Source organism: Balaenoptera borealis, assembly GCF_965194805.1.
Source record: "Balaenoptera borealis genome assembly, chromosome: 5".
NCBI lineage: Eukaryota > Metazoa > Chordata > Mammalia > Artiodactyla > Balaenopteridae > Balaenoptera > Balaenoptera borealis.
In genome coordinates this window covers 66,370,782-66,398,357 of record NC_138862.1, presented here as the reverse complement: position 1 = coordinate 66,398,357, position 27,576 = coordinate 66,370,782, and the positions used below count along the sequence as shown (strand labels likewise).

At 39.6% G+C, this 27,576-nt stretch overlaps 1 protein-coding gene across 5 annotated transcripts in view; it reads left to right on the top strand.

Moving 5' to 3' along the window:
• The window catches only part of GPR156 (G protein-coupled receptor 156), an 89,283-nt gene that overhangs the window by 34,230 nt on the left and 27,477 nt on the right, over positions 1-27,576 (top strand). Inside the window, exon 2 of one of the 5 annotated variants that reach the window (XM_082394885.1) lies at positions 3,838-3,922. The exons of the other annotated variants lie outside the window; for them this stretch is intronic. The gene's annotated coding sequence lies outside the window, so the exon portion shown is untranslated. The remainder of the gene's footprint in view (positions 1-3,837; positions 3,923-27,576) is intronic. 5 annotated transcript variants of the gene reach the window in all.

Sequence of the window (27,576 nt, the reverse complement as noted above, 5' to 3'; positions counted from 1 at the left end):
GTTACAAAGCTACAGTAATGAAGACAGTTTGGTATTGGGTAAAGAACAGATAGAATCCAGAAATAAACCTATGCATATATGGGAAACTGCTTTTCAACAAAGGTGCAAAGGCAATTCAGTGGAGAAGGGACAGTCAGTCTTTTCAACAAATGGTGCTGGAACAATTGGATACCCATATGCAGAAATGAACTTTGATCTACATCTTGCGCCATATTTAGAAATTAACTGAAAATGGATCATAGACCTATCTATTAAATCTAAAAAAATCTGAAACTGTAAAATTTCTCAAAGAAAACATAGGATAACAATTTTTTGACCTTATAATAAGCAAAGATTTATTAGGTACAACAATAAAAGTAAAATCCATAAAACAAAGCATTGGTGAGTTGAACTTCATCAAAATTAGAAACATCTTCTCTTCTAAAGAGAAACTTAAGAAAATGAAAAGAAAACCACATACTGGAAGAAAATATCTGCAAGTCATGTATCTGATAAACTTGTATCCAGAATATATAAATAATACTAAAAATTGATAATAAAAGAAGCAATCCAACAACAACAAAAAAATGAGTGAAAGGTTTGAACAGACACTTCACCAGAGAAGATATATGGATAGCAAATAAACATGTGAAAAGATAGTCAACACCATTCGTCATAGGGAAATGCATATTAAAACCACAATGAAATACCACTACACACCTATTAGAATGGTTGAAATTTTAAAAGACTGGCTAAATTGGCATATACTGCTGGTGGGAATGTAATATGGTACAACCACTTTGGAAAACAGTCTGAACGTTTCTTTAAAAGTTCAATATACGGCTACAATATGATCCAGTCATTCTGCTCTTAGGTTTTTACCCAGAGAAATTAAACTATATGTATACCATACTTGTATACCATGTTCGTAACAACTTTATTTGTAATAGCCAAAAACTGGAAATAACAAATATCCATCAACAAGTGAATGGATGAACGAATTTTGGTATATCCATACAATGAAATACTACTCAACATTAAAATAATTATTAATATTTGGAACAACATGGATGGATATCAAAATAATTATGCTGAGTGAAGGAAGACAGGCAAAAAAGATTGTATACTATATAATACCAATTATACAAATTCTAGAAAATTAATCTATTGTTAACTAATCTGTAGTGATAGAGATCAGATGAATGGTTGCCTGCAGGTGGGGGGTAACACAGAAGAGCAGGAAGGAGGGATGACCAAGGGGCATGTGGAAACTTTTGGGGGTGATGGTTCATTACCTTGAATGTGGCAAATATTTCACAGGTATATACATATATCAAAACTTAATAAATCATATAATCTTCAAAAATCATACAGTTATTGTATGTCAGTTACACTCAATAAAGCTACTGAAAATGTAGTCCATAAACATTCTTATTTTTCTGAGAAGGTTCTCATGAGTGAAAAAGTATACCATATTTGGTGTCCTTTTCCAAAGGGCCCTGCTAGGTGACCTAAAACCCATCTGTTAAGTGTGCTAGGTATTATTGACTGATATGGGGGAATGCACTCTTTTTTCCTAGATTCCTCATGCAGTTTAATAAGGACCAAATTAACTCTTGGAGCAAAGTAGACCTTTCATGTCGAAAGGGAGGCTCTCCTGGTGCCTCCTCTGAAATGCACAAAACAAGGGCAATGTCATAAGTTTTGCATGAAGCTAAACTTGTTCAATTAAAGGACTATCTTTTATTCTAAGACCTTATCTCACTGTCATTTGTGATAATGATTTAGATGGTAGTTATTTACATATTGTTACTTCTCAGAATTGAAAGTAGCATTCCCACAATAATCCCCAGTATCTGGGGTTTTACTACCTGGGAAATCAAAAAGTTTGAGTAATAAGAATTGTGTAGGGGGGCTTCCCTGGTGGCTCAGTGGTTAAGAATCTGCCTGCCAATGCAGGGGACACGGGTTCGAGCCCTGGTCCAGGAAGATCCCACATGCCACGGAGCAACTAAGCCCGTGCACCACAACTACTGAGCCTGTGCTCTAGAGCCTGTGAGCCACAACTACCAAGCCCACGTGCCGCAGCTGCTGAAGCCTGCATGCCTAGAGCCTGTGCTTCACAGCAAGAGAAGCCACCACAATGAGAAGCCCACGCACCGCAACGAAGAATAGCCCCCACTCACCACCACAGAGAAAGCCTGCACGCAGCAACGAAGACCCAATGCAGCCAAAAATAAATAAATAAATAAATAAATTAATTTAAAAAAAAAAGAATTGTGTAGGGTATGAGATTTTGCCCTACTTATAAGTTAACAACTTAGCCTGTTACTATTTTATGCTGGCAAAAGACACAAGACTCTTGGGTCAGAAACAAAGTACTTCATTACTCATGGTAGAAAGCAGTAGTCAGAGCTTCATGTTGGGTTTGTGCTGGTTCCCATGCCATCAGTCCCATGGGGATGATGCATGGCCCATGACGGATGATACTTGCACACACAGGGGGTTACCATTAAAGGAAAGGAACCTAAGCCTGGGGAATTCATCACTTTTATAGTGAGTCGTAACAAGCCTATTCTTTGTCTGAGGGGTGGGGTATGTTACCTCATCCCTCAAGGTTGCTCACTGCAAACATAGCCCTGAGAAATGGTCTAGTTAAGGAGCAGTCAGGGCCTTGCCTGTGGCCATACCCAGCAAGAATGTATTTCTGTGGTGCCAGTTGTAACTTCTCATTTTTCCTTTCTGATTTTATTGATTTGGGCCCTCTCTCCTTTTTTCTTGATGAGTCTGGCTGAAGGTTTATCAATTTTGTTTGTCTTTTCAAAGAACGAGCTGTTAGTTCCATTGATCTTTTCTATTGTTTTTCAGTCCGTATTTCATTTATTTCTGCTATGATCTTTATGATTTTTTTTCCTTCTACTAACTTTGGGTTTTGTTTTTTCTTCTTTAAGTATGAGGTTAGGTTGTTTATTGGAGATTTTTTGTTGTTTCCTAAAGTAGCTTGCATCACTATAAACTTCCCTCTTAGAACTGCTTTTTCTGCATCCCATAGTTTTTGGATTGTTGTGCTTTTATTTTCTTTTGTCTTCAGGTTTTTAAAAAATTTCTTCTTTGATTTCTTCAGTGATCCTTTGGTTGTTTAGTAGCATATTGTTTAGACTCCACATGTTTATGTTTTTTGCAGTTATTTTCTTGTAATTGATTTCTAGTCTCATAGTATTGTGGTCAGAAAAGATGCTTGATATGATTTCAGTTTTCTTAAATTTCCTGAGACTTGTTTTGTGGCCTAGCAAATGATCTATCCTGGAAAATATTCCATGTGCACTTGAAAAGAATGTGTATTCTGCTGCTTTGGGATGGAATGTTTTATTATATATATAAATATAAAGTTTTTTATATGTGCTTCTATGTTGAGCACATATGTATTTATAATTGCTATATCTTCTTGGATCAATCCCTTAATTATTATGTAATGACCTCCTTTGTTCTTGCTACAGTTTTTGTTTTAAAGTCTATTTTGTCTCATATGAGTATTGCTGCCCCAGCTTTTGTTTGATTTCCATTTGCATGGAATATTCTTTTTTCCATCCCCTTGCTTTTAGTTTTGTGTGTCTTTAGATCTGAAGTGAGTCTCTTGTAGGCAGCATATATATGGGTGGTGTTTTTGTATCCATTCAGCCAGTCTGTGTCTTTTGATTGGATCATTTTTTTTAAACATCTTTATTGGAGTGTAATTGCTTTACAATATTGTGTTAGTTTCTGCTTTATAACAAAGTGAATCAGCTACACATATACATATATCCCCATACCTCCTCCCTCTTGCATCTCCCTCCCACCCTCCCTATCCCACCCCTCTAGGTGGACGCAAAGCACCAAGCTGATCTCCCTGTGCTATGTGGCTTGATTGGATCATTTAGTCCATTTTCCTTTAAAGTATTGATAGGTATGTACTTATTGCCATTTTGTTAACTGTTTTGGGGATTTTTTTAGTTCTTTTTTGTTCCTTTTTTCTTTTGTTCTCTTCCCTTTTGATTTGAAGACTATCTTTAGTGTTATGTTTGGATTTCTTTCCCTTTTTGAGAAGACCATATATATTATGATTCCATTTATTAAAATGCTTAGAATAGACAAATCTATATAGACAAAGTATATTAGTGGTTACCTATGGCTGGGGAAAAGCAAATTAATACTATGAGATATACACCAAATGACTTAAATTTTTAAAGATAATGTTAAGATAAAGATGCGAAGCTGTGAAATTCTTATCTGCTCATGGTGAGAGTGCAAATTGGTACAACCACTTTGGAAAGTGATTTGGTATATCTTCTTTTTTTTCCTGTGAAAATTTTTTTTCTCCCAGGTTTATTGAGATATAATTGACATATAACACTATATAAGTTTAAGGTGTACAGCATTATGACTTGTTACATACATCATGAAATGATTATCACAGTAAGTTTAGTGACCATCCATCATCTTGTAGAGATACAAAATTAAAGAAATAGAAAAAAAACTTTTTCCTTGTGATGAGAACTCTTAGGAGTCACTCTATTAACAACTTTCATATGTAACATACAGCAGTGTTAATTATATTTACCATGTTGTACATTACATCCCTAGTACTTATTTTTCTTATATGGCATATTTTCTAAAATTAACAATTCATATACCTTGTGATCCAGCAAATCCACTTCTGAATTATTCCCATGAGAAATGTATGCACATTTATACCAAAAGTTGTATAAAGAATATTCACACTAGCATTATTTGTAGTCACCCCAACTGTCCTTTAATAGTAAAAGGAATAAATAAGTTATGGTACATTCTTGCAATGAAATACTATTCAACAATGAAAATGAACAAGTTATAGTTAACACCCAGAAACATGGCCAAATCTCACAAACAAATTTTAAAAGCTAGCCACAAAAGAACATGTACTATATGCTTCCCCTTAAATACAGTTTAAAAGCAGGCATAACTAAAGTATAGTGTTAAAAGTCAAGCTAGTGAAAAAAAAAAAGTCAAGATAGTGGTGCACCTTTAGGGAGGAAGGAAAGGGTAATAATTATGAGTGGAGGTTTTGAGGTATTGAAATGTTCTTTTTCTTGATTTGGATGATAGTTACATAGATGTTTTCCTTGTAATAATTCACTGAGCTAAACATTTATAATTTGTGCACTTAAAAAATACCTTTCCTTGTCCACGATTATTTTTTTAAAAAGTCAACCTGGGCTTCCCTGGTGGCGCAGTGGTTGAGAATCTGCCTGCCAATGCAGGGGACACGGGTTCGAGCCCTGGTCTGGGAAGATCCCACATGCCACGGAGCAACTGGGCCCGTGAGCCACAATTACTGAGCCTGCGCGTCTGGAGCCTGTGCTCCGCAACAAGAGAGGCCGCGATGGTGAGAGGCCCGCGCACCGCGATGAAGAGTGGTCCCCACTTGCCGCAACTAGAGAAAGCCCTCGCACAGAAACGAAGACTCAACACAGTCATAAATAAATAAATAAAAAAGAACGTGAATTTCTTTAAAAAAAAAAAAAAAAAAAAGTCAACCTGTCAGGGATCTATAAGTGTAGAAGTCATGAATAGGAAGTGGCGATGTCTTCAGGAGACCGCTGAACATGAGGACGAAGAGTCAGCTTCTAAATACTTTCCTTACATAATGCCAGATGTCCACGTGTTCAACTGCTTCACCATAATAGCCTTTCTTACTTTGATCAAATTCCTGCATCAGGATTTGTTCTTAAATTTCCTGTTCCCTTTGCTTTCGTAAATGTAGCTGAGCATCAAATTTTCACTTAATTTGGATGTTAACAAGGTTAGACAGTAATCTGACATTAATCAGTTGCTGATCCTATTCTATTCCTTCTTCCATCTCTGTCCCACTAAAGAGCTTGGTTTCTGGGGGGAGGGAAGTTTTCAGACAGTAGACATATTTCAGGCATTTTGAACTTTGCCATGATCAATGGAGGAAGATGCTATTCCCGTGTGCGTGCGTGCGTGTGTGTGTGTGTGTGTGTGTGTGTGTTAGGAGGAGGTGGTGATCAGGATGCTAATCTATGCACAGTGACCTTTGTTTCTATCTGACTGAGCAGATGTAGGAATTAATCATTGTCACTCCTGGATGCTGCGGCTGCAGCTGTCCCCCACTGCCTTCCTGTCCCTGATAGATTTATTAGTGCATTTTGTTTGCTGGAAAACATGCCTCAGCAGAGAAGAACTGGCAAATTAGAGAAGCTTATCTGTGAATATAATTTTCTAGGAACATGTTTTTCCTGCACATCGTACTTATATACTCTAAACTCTTTTAAAGAAGAAAGAGAGAAAAGAAAAACAAGCTGGTAATGTTGTGTATGTAATATCTGAACAGTTATGTCTCATTCTGAGAAATTTCACAGTGGACCAGTAACATTACTGTATAGCCTAGGATTGCAAAGAACTGATTGTCTTCTAACCTCTATACCCTTCTTCTTTTTGTATCTGCCCCCCACCCATTAACTTTCAACTATCAGTTTGGTCCCACCCCTCGAATCTGGGCATAGTTTGGCTGTAGGCACAAGAAAATAAGTGGTCTAAATTAGTACTAAATTCATATTATAGCAGGCCCCACTAACAACTTTCAGACTATAACTAACACTCTCTGGACCCCAGGCATCCCCGCTGTGTAGATATCCCTGCAGCCTCACCAAATCCAACCCATGCCAATATTGACACCACTCTGGATGGAAATCAAAGTAGCCACACCATTTTGGATGTTGGGAGTCAGCTCCAGAATGCAGTATAAATTTCCTAGATCTGGCCTATCTATTTACTTTTCTAAAAAAAATTTTGGGGCTTCCCTGGTGGCACAGTGGTTGAGAATCTGCCTGCCAATGCAGGGGACACAGGTTCGAGCCCTGGTCTGGGAAGATCCCACATGCCGCGGAGCAGCTGGGCCCGTGAGCCACAACTATTGAGCCTGAGCGTCTGGAGCCTCTGCTCCGCAACAAGAGAGGCCGCGATAGTGAGAGGCCTGTGCACCGCGATGAAAAGTGGCCCCCACTCGCCGCAACTGGAGAAAGCCCTCACACAGAAACGAAGACCCGACACAGCCAAAAATAAACATAATAAATAAATAATAAATAAAAAATTAAAAAAAAAATTTTTATTGGGGTATAATTGATTTACAATGTTGTGTTAGTTTCAGGTTACAGCAAAGCGAATCTGTTATACAAATACATATATACACTCTTTTTTAGATTCTTTTCCCATATAGGCCATTACGGAGTATTGAGTAGAGTTCCTTGTGCTATACAGTAGGTCCTTATTAGTTATCTATTTTATATATGGTAGTGTGTATGCATCAATCCCAGTCTTCCTTCCCACTCCCTGGTAACCATAAGTTTATTTTCTTTTTCTTTTTTTTTAATAAATTTATTTATTTTATTTTTGGCTGCATTGGGTCTTCATTGTTGCTCGCGGGCTTTCTCTAGTTGCAGCAAGCAGGGGCTACTCTTGTTGCAGTGCGCAGGCTTCTCATGGCGGTGGCTTCTCTTGTTGCGGAGCATGGGCTCTAGGCACGCGAGCTTCAGTAGTTGTGGCACACAGGCTCAGTAGTTGTGGCTCGTGGGCTCTAGAGCACGGCTCAGTAGTTGTGGCGCATGGGCTTAGTTGCTCCACAGCATGTGGGATCTTCCCGGACCAGGGCTTGAACCCGTGTCCCCTGCACTGGCAGGCGGATTCTTAACCACTGTGCCACCAGGGAAGCCCCCGTAAGTTTATTTTCTATATCTGTAAATCTATTTTGGTTTTGTAGATAAGTTCATTTGTAGTCTTTTTTTAGATTCCACATATAAACGCTATCATATATTTGTCTTTCTCTGTCGACTTACTTCACTCAGTATGAGAATCTCTGGGTCCATCCATGTTGCTGCAAATGGCATTATTTTGTTCTTTTTTATGGCTGAGTAATATTCCATTGTGTATATGTACCACATCTTCTTTATCCATTCCTCTGTTGATGGACATTTAGGTTGTGTCCATGTCCTGGCTATTGTGAATAGCACTGCAATGAACACTGGGGTGCATGTATCTTTTTGAATTACGGTTTTCTCTGGATGGCCTATCTATTTTCATTTTCCCCCTCTCTCTTATCAAATCAACATGCCCTAGGGCAGAGGCCAGAGGGGAGCAGCCAGTGTCTATTTAGAGTCTGTTCATTCCTTTCCTGGTGGCATACTGCCTGCTAGAATCCTAGACCTCTCCCTTAGATACCTACACTAGCCTGTAGTATACCCTCCCTTTCTGGTACAACCCCTCATTCACTGGGTCCTCTGCTAATTTTCTGTACTTCCTGACCCTGCTTGGCAGACTTTGATTCTCACTCATAGTTCACTATTTTGTTGACTCTTTCTTTTTTTTTTTTAATTTTTTTTGAAGTCTTTATTGAATTTGTTACAACATTGCTTCTGTTTTATATTTTGGTTTTTTGTCCGTGAAGCATGTGGGATCTCAGCTCCCCGACCAGGGATTGAACCCACACCCCCTGCATTGGAAGGCAAAGTCTTAACCACTGGACTCCCAGGGAAGTCCCTTGTTGACTCTTTCTTCTGTATTTCTCTTCCTCAAAGTGATGTCCTGGTTTTACTTTTTTTTTAATTTTTTTAATTGAAATATAGTTGATTCACAATGTTGTACCAAGATCTCCTGGTTTTAGACATCCTTGCATGTTCAATCCCTAAATTACCACTGCTTCTTCTTCCTTTCATGCTCCCATTATCTGGTTTGTGTGTGTTAATCCTATGAGTCTGCCTAGACTCCTGAATTCTGGTCTAACCTCTTTGGCCACCATTTGAGCCCCAATTCTGACCATCTTTCTGTTTCTGATAGTGATACCAAGCACCTTATTAGGAGAAGACAGGTTAATCCTCTGGATATCAACTTTAGTATTTGGTCCCATCTACGCCCCTGCCCCCAAAAAACAAGCTATCCAAGTGTCCACTGACAGATGAATGGATAAACAAAATGTGAGATATACATGCAATGGAATATTATTCAGCCTTAAAAGGGAAGGAAATTGACATATGTTACAACACGGATGTATCTTGAGGACATTAAGTGAAATAAGCCACTCACAAAAAGACAAATACTGTATGCATCTACTTATATGAGATATCAAGGGTAGTCAAACTCATAGAAATAGAAAATAAAATGGTTGTTGCTAGGGGCTGAGGGGAGGGAGGGAGAAATGGGAAATTATTGTTTAATGGGTATAGAGTTTCAGTTTTGCAAGTTGAAAAAGTTCTGGAGATTGGTTACACAACAATGTCAATATAATTAATACTACTGAACTGTACACTTAAACAGGGTTAAGATGGTAAATTTTATGTTGTTTTATTGTATGTAATTTTATTTTTATTTTACCACAATTAAAATCTTTTGAAATTTTAAAGAAAAAAATTAAAACTCCTATTAGTAGTAACATTTTGATAAAATAATCTACTATAGGGCCATTTCCTTAAAACTGTATTTTATTGCCTGTACTATCTTTCAGGGGAATAATGATAATGATCATCCTTAGATCATTACCTGTTTTGTGAAGTTGTTACTTTATTTTTCATGTCCTAACTTTGCATTTCTGAACCTTTAAATGGTATCATCTCTTTCAAGTACTCCAGGATTTCCTTCTAGTATACACAAGCTCTCTTTGTGATTTAATAGGTATCTATGACATCCCCATTGGTCTTCTCCTGTCCAGGCTGCAGAGTGGTCTGTCCCCATTCTTTAGAGACTCTGCCACTCAGCTTTTCTTCTCCAGAATTTATTTATTTTCCTCATATCCTTCTTTAGTAAAGGTGACGAAAGCCAGATGTTTCATTCTGGCACATTGTGAGACTTTACCCTGGGCTTTAGATTCTTACCAGAAAGGGAAGGAGGTGACCTAGTTTTGTGAGAGATATACAGCAAACAGTAGTAAAATAGAAATGTTATTGGCAAGGAGAGTCTTTCTCAAATCTTCGTGGGTAAGAATTCCTCAGACACATAAGATAACAATAAGAATATACTTATTCTTTTGAGATATAATTCACACACCATGCAATTCATCTTTTTTTTTAATAATTAATTAATTTTTGGCTGCATTGGGTCGTCGTTGCTGCATGCGGGCTTTCTCTAGTTGCGGCAAGCGGGGACTATTCGTTGCGGTGCGCGGGCTTCTCGTTGTGGTGGCTTCTTTTGCTGTGGAGCACGGGCTCTAGGCCTGCAGACTTCAGTAGTTGTGGCACGCGGGCTCAGTAGTTGTGGCTCACGGACTCTAGAGCGCAGGCTCAGTAGTTGTGGCGCACGGGCTTAGTTGCTCTGAGGCATGTTGGATCTTCCCAGAGCAGGGCTTGAACCCGTGTCCCCTGCATTGGCAGGTGGATTCTTAACCACTGCGCCACCAGGGAAGCCGGAAATTCATCTTTTTAAAGTGTACAATTCAGAAGGTTGGACAATTATCATCACTATCTAATTCCAGAATAATTTCATTACTCTGAAAAGAAACCTCATACCTGTTATCAGTCCCTCCCTATTTCTTCCCTCCCCCAGCCTCTAGCAACTACTAATCTACCTTCTATCTCTATAAATTTGCCTAATCTGGACAATACATATAAATGGAGTCATACAACATGTGGCCCTTTGTATCTGGCTTCTTTCACTTAGCGTAATCTTAGCATAATGATTGCAAGGTTCATCCATGTTGTAGTATGAAGCAACACTTCATTCCTTTTTATGGCTGAATAACATTCTGTTGCATGAATATTCCACATTTTGTTTATCCAATTATCAGCTGATAGATATTTGGTTATTTCCCCTTTTTTGTCTATTATGAATAATATGCTGCTATGAAGATTCATGTATAAGTTTTTGTGTGGACATTATGTTTTCCTTTATCTTGGGTGTATGTCTAGGAGTGAAATTTCTGCGTCATGTGGTGGCTCTGTGTTTACATAAATGCTGAGCTCTTTTCCTAAGTAGCTCTAGCATTTTACAGTCTCACTAGCAATGTTTGAGGGTTCCAGTTCCCTCCACATCATTGCCGACACTTGTTATTATCTGTCTTCTTTATTCTAGCCATCCTAGTGTATATAAAGTGGTTTTGTGGTTTTGATTTGCACTTCTCTGATGGCTAATAATGTTGAGCATTTTTTCACGTACTTATGGATCATTTGTGCATCTTCTTTGGAGAAATGTCTATTCAAATCCTTTCATAATTTTTAAAATTAGATTATTTATGTTAGGAATATAAACCAGTGATATCTCAAACTTGGTTTATATTAGAATCTCTTAGGGAGCTTTTAAAAATCCTGATATCCAGGCTTCAGCCTAGACCAGTTAAATCAGAATGTCTGGGAGTGGGACAGTAGCAGCAGTTTTTTCCAGCTTTCCAGATGATTCCAGTGTTTGAGAACCAGTGCCTTAGACTAGATGACCAAGCTGATGATACCAATATAGAAATGTTAAAGATTTAGAAACTTAGAAATTATGCCAGGTATTAAAAATTGAACTAAATGTGAATTGTAAAAAGTCTAAGCAGGTCAAGAGGTAGAAGCGAGCTTTTTAACAGAGATTTTTGATAGACTCAACTTTGCTGTAACAGGAGGTTTCAAACCACCTACAGTTAGAAAAATGTCCTGGCTGTGGTTCTTGCCTTGTGACTAGGCATTGGTCTTAGGAGGTAACCATGGGTGAGCCAATTAAGGTGAGTTATCATGACACATTCAATCCATAAGCCCAGAAAATTTATCTCAATCATTCAGTGTTCAAAGGGAAACTATGACAAAATATGAGTATTAGCTAAGGGAAAATTGAAACGTAGGCTTTGAAAGTCATAAGAAGATTGGAGACTGTTTTAAGAGATTTTATTGGAAGTGTAGGGAAAGAGTAACTGAGAATTAAAAAAAAGAAAAGAATCCAAGCACTTAAAAATGTGATAGTCACAATGGTTATTGTGGAGGGGAAAAGACATCTCTCAAAGACTGTAAAAAGCTACCCAGAAGAGATCAGGGAGCCCACAGAGTATGTCAGGTTAGGTACAAAATAGGAAAAAAGACTTTGAGAAGCACCTTTGAAGAGAGTCCAAAACACATAAAGGGATTATTTAAATCTATTAAAAAGAAGAAGCTTAGAATAACAGTGGGATCTTTTGCTGTTAATAATGGGGCACAGGGAGTGCTCAGAGACCAAAAGACAATAAGTCTAAACTAATTATGTGCCTCTGAATTTATTGAGAAAGATACCAGAGTGATTACCACATTCAAATTGCCTCCTATGAATGAATCAGTAGTAGTTGATCAAATAGTTTTCTCTGTTTTGCATATTTCAAGTCAGGTAGACAAATAAATACTGATTAGCCACTGGAATCTGTTGACATTCGTCTTGAGACTTTTGAAGGCCTCCAGAAGAAATTTTTCTCTTGGCCATGCCTTTCTCCGAAGCTCTTGCCCTAGCCCTCTCCTTCCTATTACCACCAAGCTTCTTAGAAGAGTGGTATTCACCAGCCATCTCCACTTCCTCACGTCCAGCTCATTCTTCAACCCATGCCCAGATTCCCGTGAAATGGCCTTTGACAACGTCGTTAAATCAACTCATCTCTTTTTAGATGCCATCCTGTTTAGCCTCAAGCCATGTTAACACTTAACCATCTCCTCTGTTCCTCCTTTCTGAAAACTTCTCTGTTCTTAACTTTACCATACATGATTGTCCTGGTTTTAGCTGTTTGCTTCTTACCAGCTGCTTTCACTGGCTCCTGTATTCCACCTACCCATTTAATGTTGATATCATCTTTCGTTCCAGTCTTAATTCACTTCTTAGACTATACCCATCACCTGGTCTTAATCCCTCCTGTGACATATCCCCAAGCCCTGCCTTTTTCAAATCCCACATTCTAACTTCATAGTTGATATTGTCAGATGGATGTTCCTCAGTCAGTTCAGATTTGGTGACCAAAAACCAGACTCATACCTTACCACTAATCTCTCTCTACCTCCGTGTATTTCCTGTCTCCATTAATAGCACTACCATCCACATTTCTCATTCTGGATTTCCTTGTCTCCCTATACATCCAGTTAGTCACCAAGTCTTAGACATTTAATCTCTGAAATGTCTCTAAAATTGTTCTCCTATTATCCACCTCTGTTGCCCAAGTGTAGTCCTGATCTACTTTTCATCTGAATTCTTACAGGAGCCCCCTAACTGCTCTTGTCCATTTCCGGTTCAGCTTCTGCCCTCTTGCCAGCATTTTTTTCTTCAAACATAGACTTCTGTTGCCTACCCAACTCCTAAGGTAAGCACTTAAGGTCTTTTGTAGTCTGGCCTTAATCTACAATTTCTGTTTATTCCCTTTAAATTAAGTTGTACTTTCTTTTTTTTTTTTTTTTAAAGCAAGGAACATGACTTTTTTTTTTTTTTTTTAAATGGGAATTATTTATTTATTTATTTATGGCTGTGTTGGGTCTTCGTTTCTGTGCGAGGGCTTTCTCTAGTTGCGGCGAGCGGGGGCCACTCTTCATTGCAGTGCACGGGCCTCTCACTATCGCGGCCTCTCTTGTTGCGGAGCACAGGCTCCAGACGCACAGGCTCAGTAGTTGTGGCTCACGGGCCTAGTTGCTCCGCGGCATGTGGGATCTCCCCAGACCAGGGCTCGAACCCGTGTCCCCTGCATTGGCAGGCAGATTCTCAACCACTGCGCCACCAGGGAAGCCCTTAAGTTGTACTTTCATCATACAAGATAATGGCCATTCCTAGAGCATACTATGCACTTTCATCACCCAGCCTTTCCTCATGCTCTTCCTTGTTTCATGACTCTTCTCATTTTTCACCTGATAAACTCCTGTTCATCCTTTAAGACAAACTCTTGTCCATCAAAATGTGGGCCCTGGACCACCAGCATCAGTAGCATCCGGGAACTTGTTAGAAATACAAATTCTTGGCGCCCTACGGTAGACCCTACTGAATCTGACACTTTGGAGGATGATGGCCAGATCTGTACTTTAACAAGCTCTTCAGGTGATTCTTACCAATTCTAAAATTTAAGAACCACTGTTCTAAGGCACAATTCCTTTATCAATGTCCACAGCACTTTGCATATACCCATAGTACTTGCTACATTGTTTCATATTTACCCATCCACTTATCTATTTCCTCTGCCTCATATTGAGTCCTCAAATTCAAATACAATATTTTTGTTTATTTCCTAGCACCTGCCACAGTGTCTGGCATACAGGAGACGCTTGATAAGAATTCGGAACCTTAAGCACACTCTACTCCCCTCCAGGATTCGGTCCAGTCAGAGGGCATACAAACACACAGCGCTGATAATCAGAAGGTGTCCAAGGTTTCTACTCTTAAAGGCTGACATGTGCCACACTAGCCAAAAGCACACATACTGACAAGACCAAGTGTCAGCAAGGATGCAAAGAAACTGGATCTCTCATACATTGCTGGTGGGTAAAATGGTACCACTACTCTGGAAAACAGTTTGGCAGATTTGTACAAAGTCAAACATACACTTACTGTGTTATTCAGCAATCACACTCCTGGGTATTTACCCTAGAGAAATCAAAACTTATCTTCACCAAAAAAAAAAAAAAACTGTACACAGATGTTTATAGAAGCTTTCTTTGTAATAATCAAAACCTAGAAACAACCCAAACATCCTTCAACAGGTGAATGGATAAACAAACTGTGGTACCTCCATATAGTGGAACACTACCCAGCAATAAAAGGGAGCAAGCTGTTAACACATGCAACAACGGGATGAACCTCAAGGGCATTATGCCGAGGGAAAAAAGCCAGTCTCAAGAGGTTAAATACTGTATGATTCTATTTATATGGCATTCTCAAGAGATGAATTTATAGTGATGAAGAACAGATCAGAGGTTGCCAGGGCTTATGGTTGGAGGGAAGGGTGTGACTTGGAGCGGGTAGTTGGAGGGAGGTTTTGTTTGTTTGCATAATGGAAGAGTTTAGTATCCTGATTATGGTGGTAGTTATCAATGCATTAATCTATACATGTGGTAAATTTCATAGATCTACACACACACAAAGAGTGCACGTAAAAACTGGTGAAACTCGAATAGGGTCTATAGTTTAGTTGATAGTATTGCACCAGTGTCGATTTCCTGGTTTTGATAATGTACTCTAGTTATGTAATATGTTATCTTTGGAGAAAGCTGGGCGAAGGGTACACAGAAACTCTCTGTTCTGTTTTGCAATTCCCTGTGAGTCAAATAATTTCAAAAGAAAAAGTCTTTTGAGAAAAAGAAAGCACAGGGATTTCTGGTGAAAGCTAAATTAGAAAGCGCTGCTTGACACAACACTAAAATGGGCCCCAGGAAGGGAGACGAGTTCGTTGCCCGGTGGAGATGGGAAAGGAGGGAAGTGGAGTGGAAATTCCTGCCTTGGAGACTGTTCGGTAGAACGTGGCCCAGGCCTGTTACCTCTCTTCAGTCTGACTGTGGACTCCTGCTCGCTCGGGGAAGAGTGAGTACTGGGGTGGAGAGGGAGGTGAAAGCTTCCTCCTCAGCAGTTTCCCACATGGGGAGAGTGGGAGGAAAACCTTTCCTCAATAGGCCTAGGTGGGAAAATGGAAAGAGGGGTTAAGAAATGTTGACATCCTGGACTTCCCTGGTGGTCCAGTGGTTAAGACATTCTGCTTCCACTGCAGGGGACACGGGTTCCAACCCTGGTCGGGGAAGTTCTGTGTGCCGCGCGGTGTGGCCAAAAAAAAAAAAAAAAAGTTAACATCCCTTAACAAGGTTAAAGGTGTGCCCGGTGAAAGATTAAATGGCATAAGAACTCAGGCTCTGGAATCAAACTCCACCTCAGATCCCAGCTCCATCACTTATTAGGCATGTGACTTGATCACTTTAATGAACTTTGCTAAATCCCACTTCTCTATTTAAAAATAGGAGTAATGGGACTTCGCTGGCAGTCCAGTGGTTAAGACTTTGCACTTCCACTGCAGGGGACACGGGTTCGATCCCTCGTTGGGGAACTAAGATCCCGCATGCCAGGTGACACAGCCAAAAAATAAAAATAAAAATAAGTAAAAAAAAAATTTTTTTTTTGAATAGGAGTAATGATACTGTGTATCTCAGAATGCTGTGAATATTGCATTACGTAGTATATGTAGAGCACAGCCTAGCACATATTAAATATATAATTGATGTTGCCTACTCTTTTTAATATTACTCTGTATAATTATCAATATTCTAAGTAGTAGAGAAAATATGTATTCATATGATTCTGACTATAATGTAATTTTTGGTGATCCAGAGGTACTTCAGGGTCCTTCACTACTTCAAACATCATGAAATCAGCATTTAGTCCCTGTATGTGAACACACAGACAATTTAACTTAAAGGTACTAGTTGTTACTTTCTGTCACAGGCTTCTTATCTGCTTTTTACTTCAGGTACATTATCTCTAACCCATATAGCACTCAGGAGGATAAACATTATTTTCCCCAACTGAGATGAAGAAACCACCTCAGCATGGTTAGACAGATCACCCATCACACACAGTTAGTCAATCTAGTCCGTCCGATTTCAAAGCCACGCCTTTTCCACAAATTTATGTTACCTCAGTATTAACCTCAGTGTTAATCCATGAAAGCTGCTTAAACATACACACAGACTAACAGTTGTTCCTTTCACATCAGATTACAGGTCAGAATATGCAACTCCTGTCACAGCCTAGGGCAGACACTTCCAGGCCATTGCTGGGGCCAAGACTTGGACACTAGACAATGATGGAAACCAAGAGCCCAAAGCCAGCTGTAGCAAGAATTCAGTCTAGGGTTTCAGCCAGTAGGTTGAGCCAGGAGTCGTAGGGAACCCTGCCAAGGTCTGAGGTACAGGCCAGCAATCAGAATTGGAAGAGGCAGGCAGTGCCCAGCAGAAGGTACTCCAGGGGACTCAGACTTCCTCTCTGTCTCCTCTCGATGGTAAATTCCAGCTAAAGGTGAGAAGGCAGAGGTGAAAACCCCGAGCCTGGGATTTCCCTGGTGGTCCAGTGGTTACGACTCTGCACTCCCAATGCAGGGGGCCCGGGTTCGATCCCTGGTCGGGGAACTAGATCCTGCATGCGGCAATGAAGAGCCCACATGCTGCAACTAAGACCCAGCGCAGCCAAATAAATAAACAAATAAATATTTAAAAAAAGAAAGAAAGAAAGAAAAGAAAACCCTGGGCCTGCCAGAGCTACTGCAGGATGTTAGAAACCAGGGTCAGGAAGGCCCTAGCAGAAGTTCGTTGATCAGTAGGATGGACACAGGTCCCAGGTGGCTGGGGTAGACTGGGGGGAAGTGAGAGAACACCAGAAGGAACCAGGAGTCAGGACATCTAGATTAGCTGTCCCCACGTGGTCCCTATCTGGCTGTGAAACTGCATACAGGTCCCTTCATCTTAAAATAAGGGAATCAGGTTCACTCAGTGGTTAAAGCCATGTTCCTTAGAACCCTAAGACTCAAAGCCTGTCCTAGGCATTTGTCGGGGGCAGAGTGGTGGGGAGCAAGCAGGTCCTGCCTTTCTAGAAGTCTCCCTTTTTCTCTTTGGAGTACCCTTCCAAGACTCATGATTTATCCAGGATAAGAGACATTTAATAGGTTTCCACCAGCTTCAGGGCCCTGTAGATGGTGCTGATAGAGACAAAGCTGAGTAAAACCCAGTCCCAACATCATGAATTCCCAGATTCTGGCCCAGTAGGGAATGATTCCAGCAGTTGTAGCTGTTTGGGATTCCACTCAGATTCCCTAAGGCCCAAAGTTCTAATACCACCAACCTGAGGATGAGAAAGAAGGGGAAGAGGGAAAGAAACCTCCCCAAGATGGCAGGCCAGTCTTTCGTGCCTCAGAGAGATCAATTTACATGTCACCTGGTAAATGGTAATATTCTGGTTCACAGCAGATGCCCTGTGATTGGGTGTTTCACGTGGCCAGTTGTGCTCGTGCTTTATGCTCTACTTAAAATCAGGGCATCTGCTCTGTCCTTTGGGAAGTGCTACAAGCTCCTGTTAGGAATTGCTCAAGGCCTTTCCCACAGCTGAAGGGAGAAAGGAAGTTGAAATCACTGCTTCATAAATTACAGCACATGCCTACCCCCTAGGGTCTGAGGTTATATGACAGAAGAGGATTTTTTGTGTTTCTAGTGTTTCCCCCTCACCAGCATTTAAAAACACATTTAAAATATATTACAAGTGCGTGAGACATAGAAACTAATTTTTAAAAAATCTATGTGGAATGTGACCGTAATACTCCTAATTAAAACCATACAAGCTCCTTTCTAGTAAGGGTACCCTTTGGTACCCTTTTTTCCTTCTCATCACCAGCTTATCTTGAATCTATCAGTATGCTTTTTCACCACTGTCCTAAACTTGAGCCGGTATAATGAAGTAATTAATGGGCATTGGGTCTTATATCTAAATATTCACATTTCAGCTTTAAAAATATTTGCAAGGCTGCATTTTTAAATTGATCCTTAGGCCTGTTTATAGTCCATGAGAGCTATGCATTCTGAAATTTGTATACTGGAAATTGATATTCATAGTTACATAAAAATATCCATATTAAACATACATTCATATACATAGATTTTGTTAAATTGCTCAGTGTATACTGAGAAAATAACTGGTAATATTAAATTAAATTTTTATTCTATTTTAAAAGATGACAGGCATAAGAAATGATGACAGAATAAGAAAATTGTCTTTGCCATGAAAACATTAGAAACCAGAGAGGTGGAGTCCTAATGAGCTGAGGACAGAAATTATATCTCATTTGCTTTCCTGTCTCCAGTTCTTCTTAATACCTTGACAAGTAGATATTTAAGAATTGTTGAATTGATGTCTCATGCAGAAAGTTTATTAAAAAGATAATAATGAATAAAACATGGAGACATGAAGATCATCTGTTAAAGGGAAATTTAGGGGCAGGATGTATACCAAGTTTTCTTTTGCACTTAATAGCTAAATATTTTGATTGATTGATTGAGACATAAATTCTAATGCATCTCTGGTAACCAGGTCAGCCTATTGTTCCTGCTTAAGTTAGAGAAGCAGAAATGCAAAGGGTCCAAGGGGGGCAAGTGGGGGATGGTGGTGGGATGAATTGGGAGACTGGGATTGACATATATACACTAATATGTATAAAATAGACAACTAATAAGAACCTGCTCTATAGCACAGGGAACGCCACTGCACAGTAGAAACTAACACAACATTGTAAAACAACTATACCCCCCCAAAAAAAAAATCTTTTGAAAAAACAAAAAAAAGAAATGCAAAGTGTGACTGGCTTATTAATAAGCCAGAGCAGGGAAAAGAAATTTGCTTCTGGAATAAGTTGAGAAGGGAAGAGCTGGAAGGGACCCTAGATTTCATCAAGTCAAACCACTGCTAACCATTTGGCTCTTCTGCAGGCAGAATGTCCCTATTCATCTAGTTCCTCCCCAGCTTCAGTGCTATAGGCCTGAATTGACAGAATAGTTGGTAGGGACCTCGGTCCCTCCGTGTAAAACAAGGCTCTGCAAGCACTTATGGCTACAGGAAAGCAGGCAAATTTAGAGAGGCCAGCCTCACTCAGGACAAGAAGCAGGGCTGAGTGTTTTAGTTCATGACAAAACGTCATTTACTGCCTGCAAGGATGTAAAGAGAAGGCATGCATTGCAGCCTAGCTGCAAGCAGCAAATCAAGATCAGCAGATTTTCTGAAGTCAGAATGGGATGCGTGTTAACCTCTGAGCAGATGTCACCTGAGACCCTGTAGCCTGTGTGGTCATGAGGATGAGGTTTCATCCATCAATTGCTCAACAACAATCATATCACTGGGCCTACATGGCCCTCGACACATGATGTAAGAGACATATTCGACAAAGGCATTTCCTGGGGGGATTCTCCAAGATGAATTCAGCCAATGGAAAGGAATCTTTCAAGTGGCCTGATTTCACTGGAGACAAGTGAACACATATGCATGTGTGCCTGTGTGAGTATACACATCCCCAAGATGCTGTGCTTTCCTGGAAACAAAGAATGGGAGAGCAAAAAGCTTCACAAGCATCCCATTAGGATCCTTTCTCTCATTTATTTTTAGACTCCCTTGGCACCATGCTGAGAGAGGAAGCAGAGGAGGGGCTCACCCAGATGACACAGCTTTTCAGTGAGGGTTTGGGGGCTGGGGATTTGCCAAGTGGTTAAAACCCTGTGTCTGTGGAAGTCCACGGCACCTAAAATATCTTGGCCCTTTTGTGTTCAGTAATGCCAGGGACTTTCCAGCCATTCTAGAAGGGACCAAGGGGACCCTCCTAAAGCTCCTACCATTACCCAGAATGTACCCCTCTTGTCTTAGCACACATTGAACCGGCTCTTGACTCTCCCCCTGACTGTCAAGGATCTCTGCCACTTTATGGCCATTTGGCACACTTTGGGAAGGATGAGAGCCTCCTTCCTCCACCTGACAGAGGAGAGCATTGCCAGGGAAAAATGAGATTAGGGAAGACAACAAAGAAAGGAAGAAACAATGGCCCTTCCATGTCCATTAATGAATTCATTCATTCATTCATCCATCTAACAAATGGTTATGGAACACTTGCCATTTTCCAAAGCCTGTGCTAGGGGCTGAAATACAGACAAATAAGAAACAGCCTGGCTTTTGAGGAGTAGAAATTGTCTAGTGAGACAACAAAATCAATACAATTGTCTTGTAATATAACACAACAATTGTATTGATGCACATATACCCTGGGGTAGTATAAGGATGCGGAGGAGGGCACCAAGCCCAGACTGAGGGCATCATCCAGACAGACACGTGCTCTTATTTCTTTGAATCCAGTGAAGTGAGTCACTCACAAAGGAAATATGAAGAAATAACTCATAGAACAAATAAAAAGATTGACTGGTAGTACAGTAAGCTTGGCTGATTGATTTTGGTGGCAACGGTCTACAAGGTTTTACAGTTTTCCCCCCCAGCAGTCAGCGGCCTGGATGTAAAAGCAGACAGTGAACTGTAATTTTTTTTTTTATTTAACTATAGTTGATTTACAGTTTGTGTTAGTTTCCGGTGTACAGCTTCAGATTCTTCTGCATTACAGGTTATTACAAGATACTGAATACAGTTCCCTATGCTGTACAGTAAATCCTTGTTTATCTGTTTTGTATATAGTGGTGTGTATCTGTTAATCCCATACTCCTAATTTATCCCTCCCCCGCTTCCCCTTTAGTAACCATAAGTTTTCTATGTCTGTGAGTCTGTTTCTGTTTTGTAAGTATGTTGATTTGTATTATTTTTCAGATTCCACATATAAGTGATATCATATGATATTTGTCTTTCTCTGTCTGAGTTACTTCACTTAGTATGATAATCTCTAGGTCCACCCACGTTGCTGCAAATGGCAATATTTCATTCTTTTTATGGCTGAGTAACATCAATGGATTGAACTTTTGATGCGAGTTTTGTCGAGCAAGTGCAGCAAAAGGGTCTGTTTGGAAAGGGAATTGGGTGTTGTTGAGAGAACAGTTCAGATAACCAACCAGAGGTTTGAAATTGAGTAGAGGAAGGAAGAGAGACCGTGAGAAAGCTAAAGAACCAAGGAACTGGAGGTCTGGAGGTTGTCAGTGGGCAAGTGTATTAGATGTAAGCCTATGAGAGTAGAGGGCTGAGGATAGGAGACTCATTCATTCATTCATCAAGTATTTATTGGGTGATTTTTAAAATTAATTTTTATTGGAGTATAGTTGCTTTACAATGTTGTGTTAGTTTCTGCTGTACAGCAAAATTTACTGAGTGATTTTAATATGTGAGGTAGTGTTATAGTGCTGGGAGTACATCATGAACAATTCTAATTGGCAGGAGAAGACAGTAAACAACAAGAATAATAAATATGTAAATTATGTAACATGTTAGAAGGTAATAAGTACTATGGTGGGATGGGGATGGAGAGAATAGTGTGGGGTAATAAGGATTTAGTATCTAGTGGAAGAGTGTGATTTTAAGTGGGATTGTCACCATAGCCCTGGTTGAGAGGGTAACATTTGAATAAAGATATGAAGGGAGAGAGGGAATGAACCATGCACATATGTGAATTAAAATATTCCAGGCAGGGAGCACAGCCACTTGAAAGCCTTGAAGTGTGAGAGCACCTGGTGTTTTCATGAAATATCAAGGAGGTGTGTGGAGTGGAGTGGGCAAGGGGAAGAAGTAGGAAATGAGGTAGAGAGATAACGGGGACCAAATGTGTAAGCACTGTAGACCCTGGTAAAGACTTTGGCTTTTCCTTCGAGTGAGATAGAAAGCCATTGCAGGATTCTGAGCAGAGAAGTGACATGATCACTGTGGCTGCTATGTTGAAAATAGAAGTCGGGAGGGTCCAGAGTAGAAGCAGGGAGACCAGTTAGGAGGCTAGTGTAATAATCCAAATGAGAAATTCAAAGTCAGACTTTGATCAGGGTGATGGCAGCAGAGGTGGTGAGAAGTAGTTGGATTCTGGATGTGTTTTAAGGATAGAGCCAATAGGATTCATGACAGATTGGATGTGGGAGGTGAGCTAGAGTCAAGTATGACTCCACGATTTTTGGTCCAAGCAAATATAAAGATGAAGTTGCCATTATCTGAACTGAGGAAGAATGTAAGAACAGGTTGAGGGGGAAGACTAGGAGTTAAATTTTGGGTGCATTGAAATCAGAGATATTGGTGTTTAAATTTTCTGAAGTGGAACCATTCTGAATGATCATAAGACCCAGGGTGTGACCCAGGGTGTCTGAAAGTGGAATAAAGTGAAGTTGTTATGATTAAAGAATTTAAACTCTGGAGGCCGAAAGGTTAATGAAATCTCCTAGGACGGTCTCCTAGGATGGTGCCCCAGGCAGGAGAGGAAGAAGCAGCGCCAGGCTGCTCTCACCCTTAAAATACAAAGTTTGAATATAAATAGCTACAGGTCACACAAATATTAGTTTGAGGTGTTCAGAATTTGAATTGAACTTAATACATTAGAAATAAGCAAAATGATCACATTTGCTGAAACACACCAGGCAAAATTATGATAAAGCTGTTTGAAACATATCCAGATGAGTTAGATTTATAATACCATTGTAGCATGGATCAAAAACAGTGGACTGAAAAAGAAATTCAATAAATTTCACAATTTAATATTAATTGTTTTATTAAAAAGCTTCTTGGATATGTTTTTAGATATGTTTAAAGCTCAGTGATACCATTTATATCGACTTATGTAGCATTTTAGAAAGCATGGCCCTGTGACATTTTAGGAAAGTTTTCTGATAGTAACAGCAAGCTAAGAAGTACCGTCAGCCCCATTCACAGGCTATGTTTCCAAACTCTGTCCTTAGCATCATTAAGAAGAAACAACAGGATACCAGTGTCTCTATAACTCCAAGTATAATGAAAGACCAAGTTCAGAAACTGATATTTGATAAAGATTTTTAAAACATCGTACTGGTAGATGTCATTTATGCATCTGAATTCATTAAAGACTTTGAAATGATAATCCAGGTTTATACAGGTTCTGCAGATATAGATGGATATTTATCTCTATGTACTGAAACCTTACTTGAGAAGAGAGAAATCAAGAAAACTCTTGCCTTATATTGCCAATCAGTAAATGAAGAAAAAAAGATAAAGAGGTAGCTATAAAATCCTTTTTTTAAAAAAATGCCACCTTGTTTCTGACTGTCAGTAACCCAGTCTGGGCTTTTTGTCTCTTCATAAATGAAACACAAGTAATCTAGATGAGCCTGGCTGTTTATAAGTAGATAATATTTAAATCTTCTTCCCTTGTAGAAATTATGTTTGTGGTTATTAAAATATTCAGCATATGCAGGCTTCATCTTTTAGTTCAGTAGAAAAATATAAATGATATAAGTGGTTGAATTCCTATCAAAGTAGCAGAGACATTCTCCAGACTTAGATAATTCACCTGCTGAATTGGAGATGATTCACCTTTCAGTGACTTCACAGGTGTTAACTTGGCCAAACACAATAGGTAAATCATCTTCTATTCATTTTTTTTCTGAGACAAGTATTCAGTATCATTGTTTAGGAAAAATATCAAAACATACATATATAAGTCCATAACATGTCCATTTGAAAATTAACTTGCATCAACTTCTGAGATGTGAAGACTATGTAATGTATATTTTGTTTTTTTAAAAAACTAAATTGAGTTCCTCCTAACTAAATCAGGAGGGGGAGGAATTCTAAATCAGGATTCATGCAGTACTGAATTACACAAAGGAGACCTGATTGTACAGTGGTGTTCAAATAAAATGGTCCAGAGAGGAGTTGAGAAAGAAACCTACCCATCAGTGATCTAGGCAACACAGACGTGTGGCTGTGAAACCTGGGCATTTGCTTGGTGAGAACCTCATGATCAGATATTCATGGCTGATGCCTAGGAGCTTGTGAGAGGCCATGGGGAAGAACAACCTCAGTTCTTGGTCCTGCAGGATCCCACCCAGTGGTTTTACCCAAGCTTCTGGCTGCACTGAGTGGCCAGTCCCGGTGAGCGGTGCCCTCTTTTCTAAATCAGTGTCAGCACTGGTCTCTCTAATGTATACTTTTCTTAACAAATGCTTTGCGAAGCTGCTGATAATCATTGTTATTTTGGTAGTCAATATTCAGCACATATTCCCCCTTCTTATGGGAAGAGGCAAAGAAACTAGGAAGGATTACTCTAAGCCCACAGTTTGAAGACATGATGACTGGGGAAGCAAGCCTGGAGGAAGAAGTGGGTAGGTAGGATAGGGCGAAATCTTAAATGGGGATACAGGAGACTTAAGGTAAACAACAGAAAATTGTTCTTTATACATATAGCTCTCTTGCTAAGTGATGAAGGTGGTATTTTAAGAAAATAAATGTGAAAGTAATGCGCAAGATGTATTAGGACAGGGAAAAACTGGTGTTACAGAGAGCTGAAGCTTACACCAAAAAATCTAAAGATTAACATTTTTGCATCGCCTTAGAGTATTCAAAGAGTTTTAGCACACACCTCATTTGATCTTCACAGTACCCTGTGGGTGGATACAAAAGAAGATATTATCTTCATTTCACAAATGAGGAAGCAGGAACCTAGACTAGTTAAATGAGGCGATGAAAGCCACACAGCTGTGATTGGCTGAGCCAGGATTCCCATCTCATACCTGACTCCAGTTCCATTTCTCCTAACATGACTGTATCCTGGATAAATGTGGTAAGAGGAATGGAGAGTGAGGGATAGCTCAGAGAGATTTTGAAATAACAAGTGAAAGAAATTGGCAATTGATTGGGTAGAGGAGATAAAGAAAGAGGTGGAGAAGGAAAAGGAAGAGGGAAAAGATGATTCCCAGGTTTCTAAAGCCTGGAAGATGAGGTTAACAGTATCATCAGCTATGTTGGCAACATGCTTACTGCATGCTGGGCCCTGTGCCACACACTTGGCTACATTGCCTCTTTGAATCCTCACAACTCTTTGGTTTGGGGAGGAGGGGAGCGTGTATTATTATTATCCCCATTTTACAAGGCGAATACATGAAAGTTGTTCTCACTTTTAGAGGAAGAGAAGAAAATCAAGATTTTTGCTCCAAGACTAGGTAAGGCTCAACTGGACTCATTGGCCTACGGTGACCGTACTTGGGGCCTAAGTCACAGGCAGAGGTTTGGTGTTCTTGTATGTGTGGACGTAATTATGTTGCTGGTTATGAAGTAATCAAGCTGGGCCGATGGTGGTTGTGATGGTTCTAAGTCCAGCACTGCCAAACTGTTTGTTTAATGCCTACTAGGTACGTTGCCTGTCTTTAAAGTAGGCTGTACTAAGTAGCTGGTTTTGCCTTCGCTCTGGCCTTTAAGGTGGTCAGCCAGGTAATCCAGGTACATAGATAAGAATGCTTTCCCCCTTTGTTACTATTTAAAAATAAACATATAGGGAACTTCCCTGGTGGCGCAGTGGTTAAGATTCAGCCTGCCAGTGCAGGGGACACGGGTTCGAGCCCTGGTCCAGGAAGATCCCACATCTTCCCTTAGATCCCATGGAGCAACTAAGCTCGTGCGCCACAACTACTGAGCCTGCGCTCTAGAGCCCATGAGCCACAACTACTGAGCTCGTGTGCCACAACTACTGAAGCCCACGCGCCTAGAGCCCGTGCTCTGCAACAAGAGAAGCCACCGCGATGAGAAGCCCACACACCGCAATGAAGAGTAGCCCCCACTCGCCGCAACTAGAGAAAGCTCGCGCATAGCAACAAAGACCCAATGCAGCCATAATTAATTAATTAATTAATTAATTAATAAAAGAAAATTTACGTGAGTTTAAGAAAAAAATAAACATATAAGTATAATTACCAAATGACTAGTTGTATAAATATTGCATTTATGCAGAATACACTAGACTAAAACTTTTAAGTACAGTTACATCTTAACTGTTACTAGTTATTTTTATTTCTTAATTGTTATCAATCACAGTCCAATGTAAACCTGCTTTTCCCCTTAGGTTAACCAATTCACACATTTCTACCTTGTCCCAAGCCTCCACCGGTGCCCAGGATTTGTGTCAGACCGTGATTGTCCACATTTCCCTATAATCTTCAAAGTGCTCTATAACCTCATTTAAAAATCACTCAAGAAACAACCCTTCCCAAACTTCCTGCTTTCAATCCCTGCTTTCTCTTCCTCTCTTGGTCAAACAGAGAGGAAAACAATTTACATGTCAAATAAAGTAAATAGTGGATGAAAAATGCCCCAAACTTTTGTCAAAAAGTAGTTTACCTTACAGCTCATTTTATTTTATTTTTTAATTTTATTTTTTTATTGAAGTATAGTTGATTTACAATGTTGTGTTAGTTTCAGGTGTACAGCAAAGTGATTCAGTTATACATACATGTATATATTAATATATGTATTATGTATATTCTTTTTCAGATTCTTTTCCCTTATAGGTTATCACAAAATATTTAGTATAGATCTCTATGCTATACAGTAGGTCCTTGTTGGTTATCTGTTTTATATATAGTAGTGTGTATATGCTAATCCCAAACTCCTAATTCATCCCTACCCACCTTTCCCTTTTGGTAACCATAAGTTTGTTTTCTATGTCTGTGGGTCTATTTCTGTTTTGTGTATAATCTCGTTTGCATCATTTTTAATTGGATTCCACATATAAGTGATATCATATGATATTTGTCTTTCCCTGTCTGGTTTACTTCACTTAGTATGATAATCTAGGTCCAGCCATGTTGCTGCAAATGGCATTATTTCATTCTTTTTTATGGCTGACTAACATTCCATCATATATACATACCACATCTTCTTTATCCATTCACCTGCCAATGGAAATTTAGGTTGCTTCCATGTCCTGGCTATTGTAAATAGTGCTGCAGTGAGCACTGGGGTGCATGTGTCTTTTCAAATTATGGTTTTCTCCAGATATATGCCCAGGAGTGGGATTGCAGGATCATATGGTAGCTCTATTTTTAGTTTTTTAAGGAGCCTCCATACTGTTCTCCATAGTGGCTGTATCAATTTACATTCTCACCAACTGTAGGAGGGTTCCTTTTTCTCCATACCCTCTCCAGCATTTATTATTTGTAGACTTTTTGA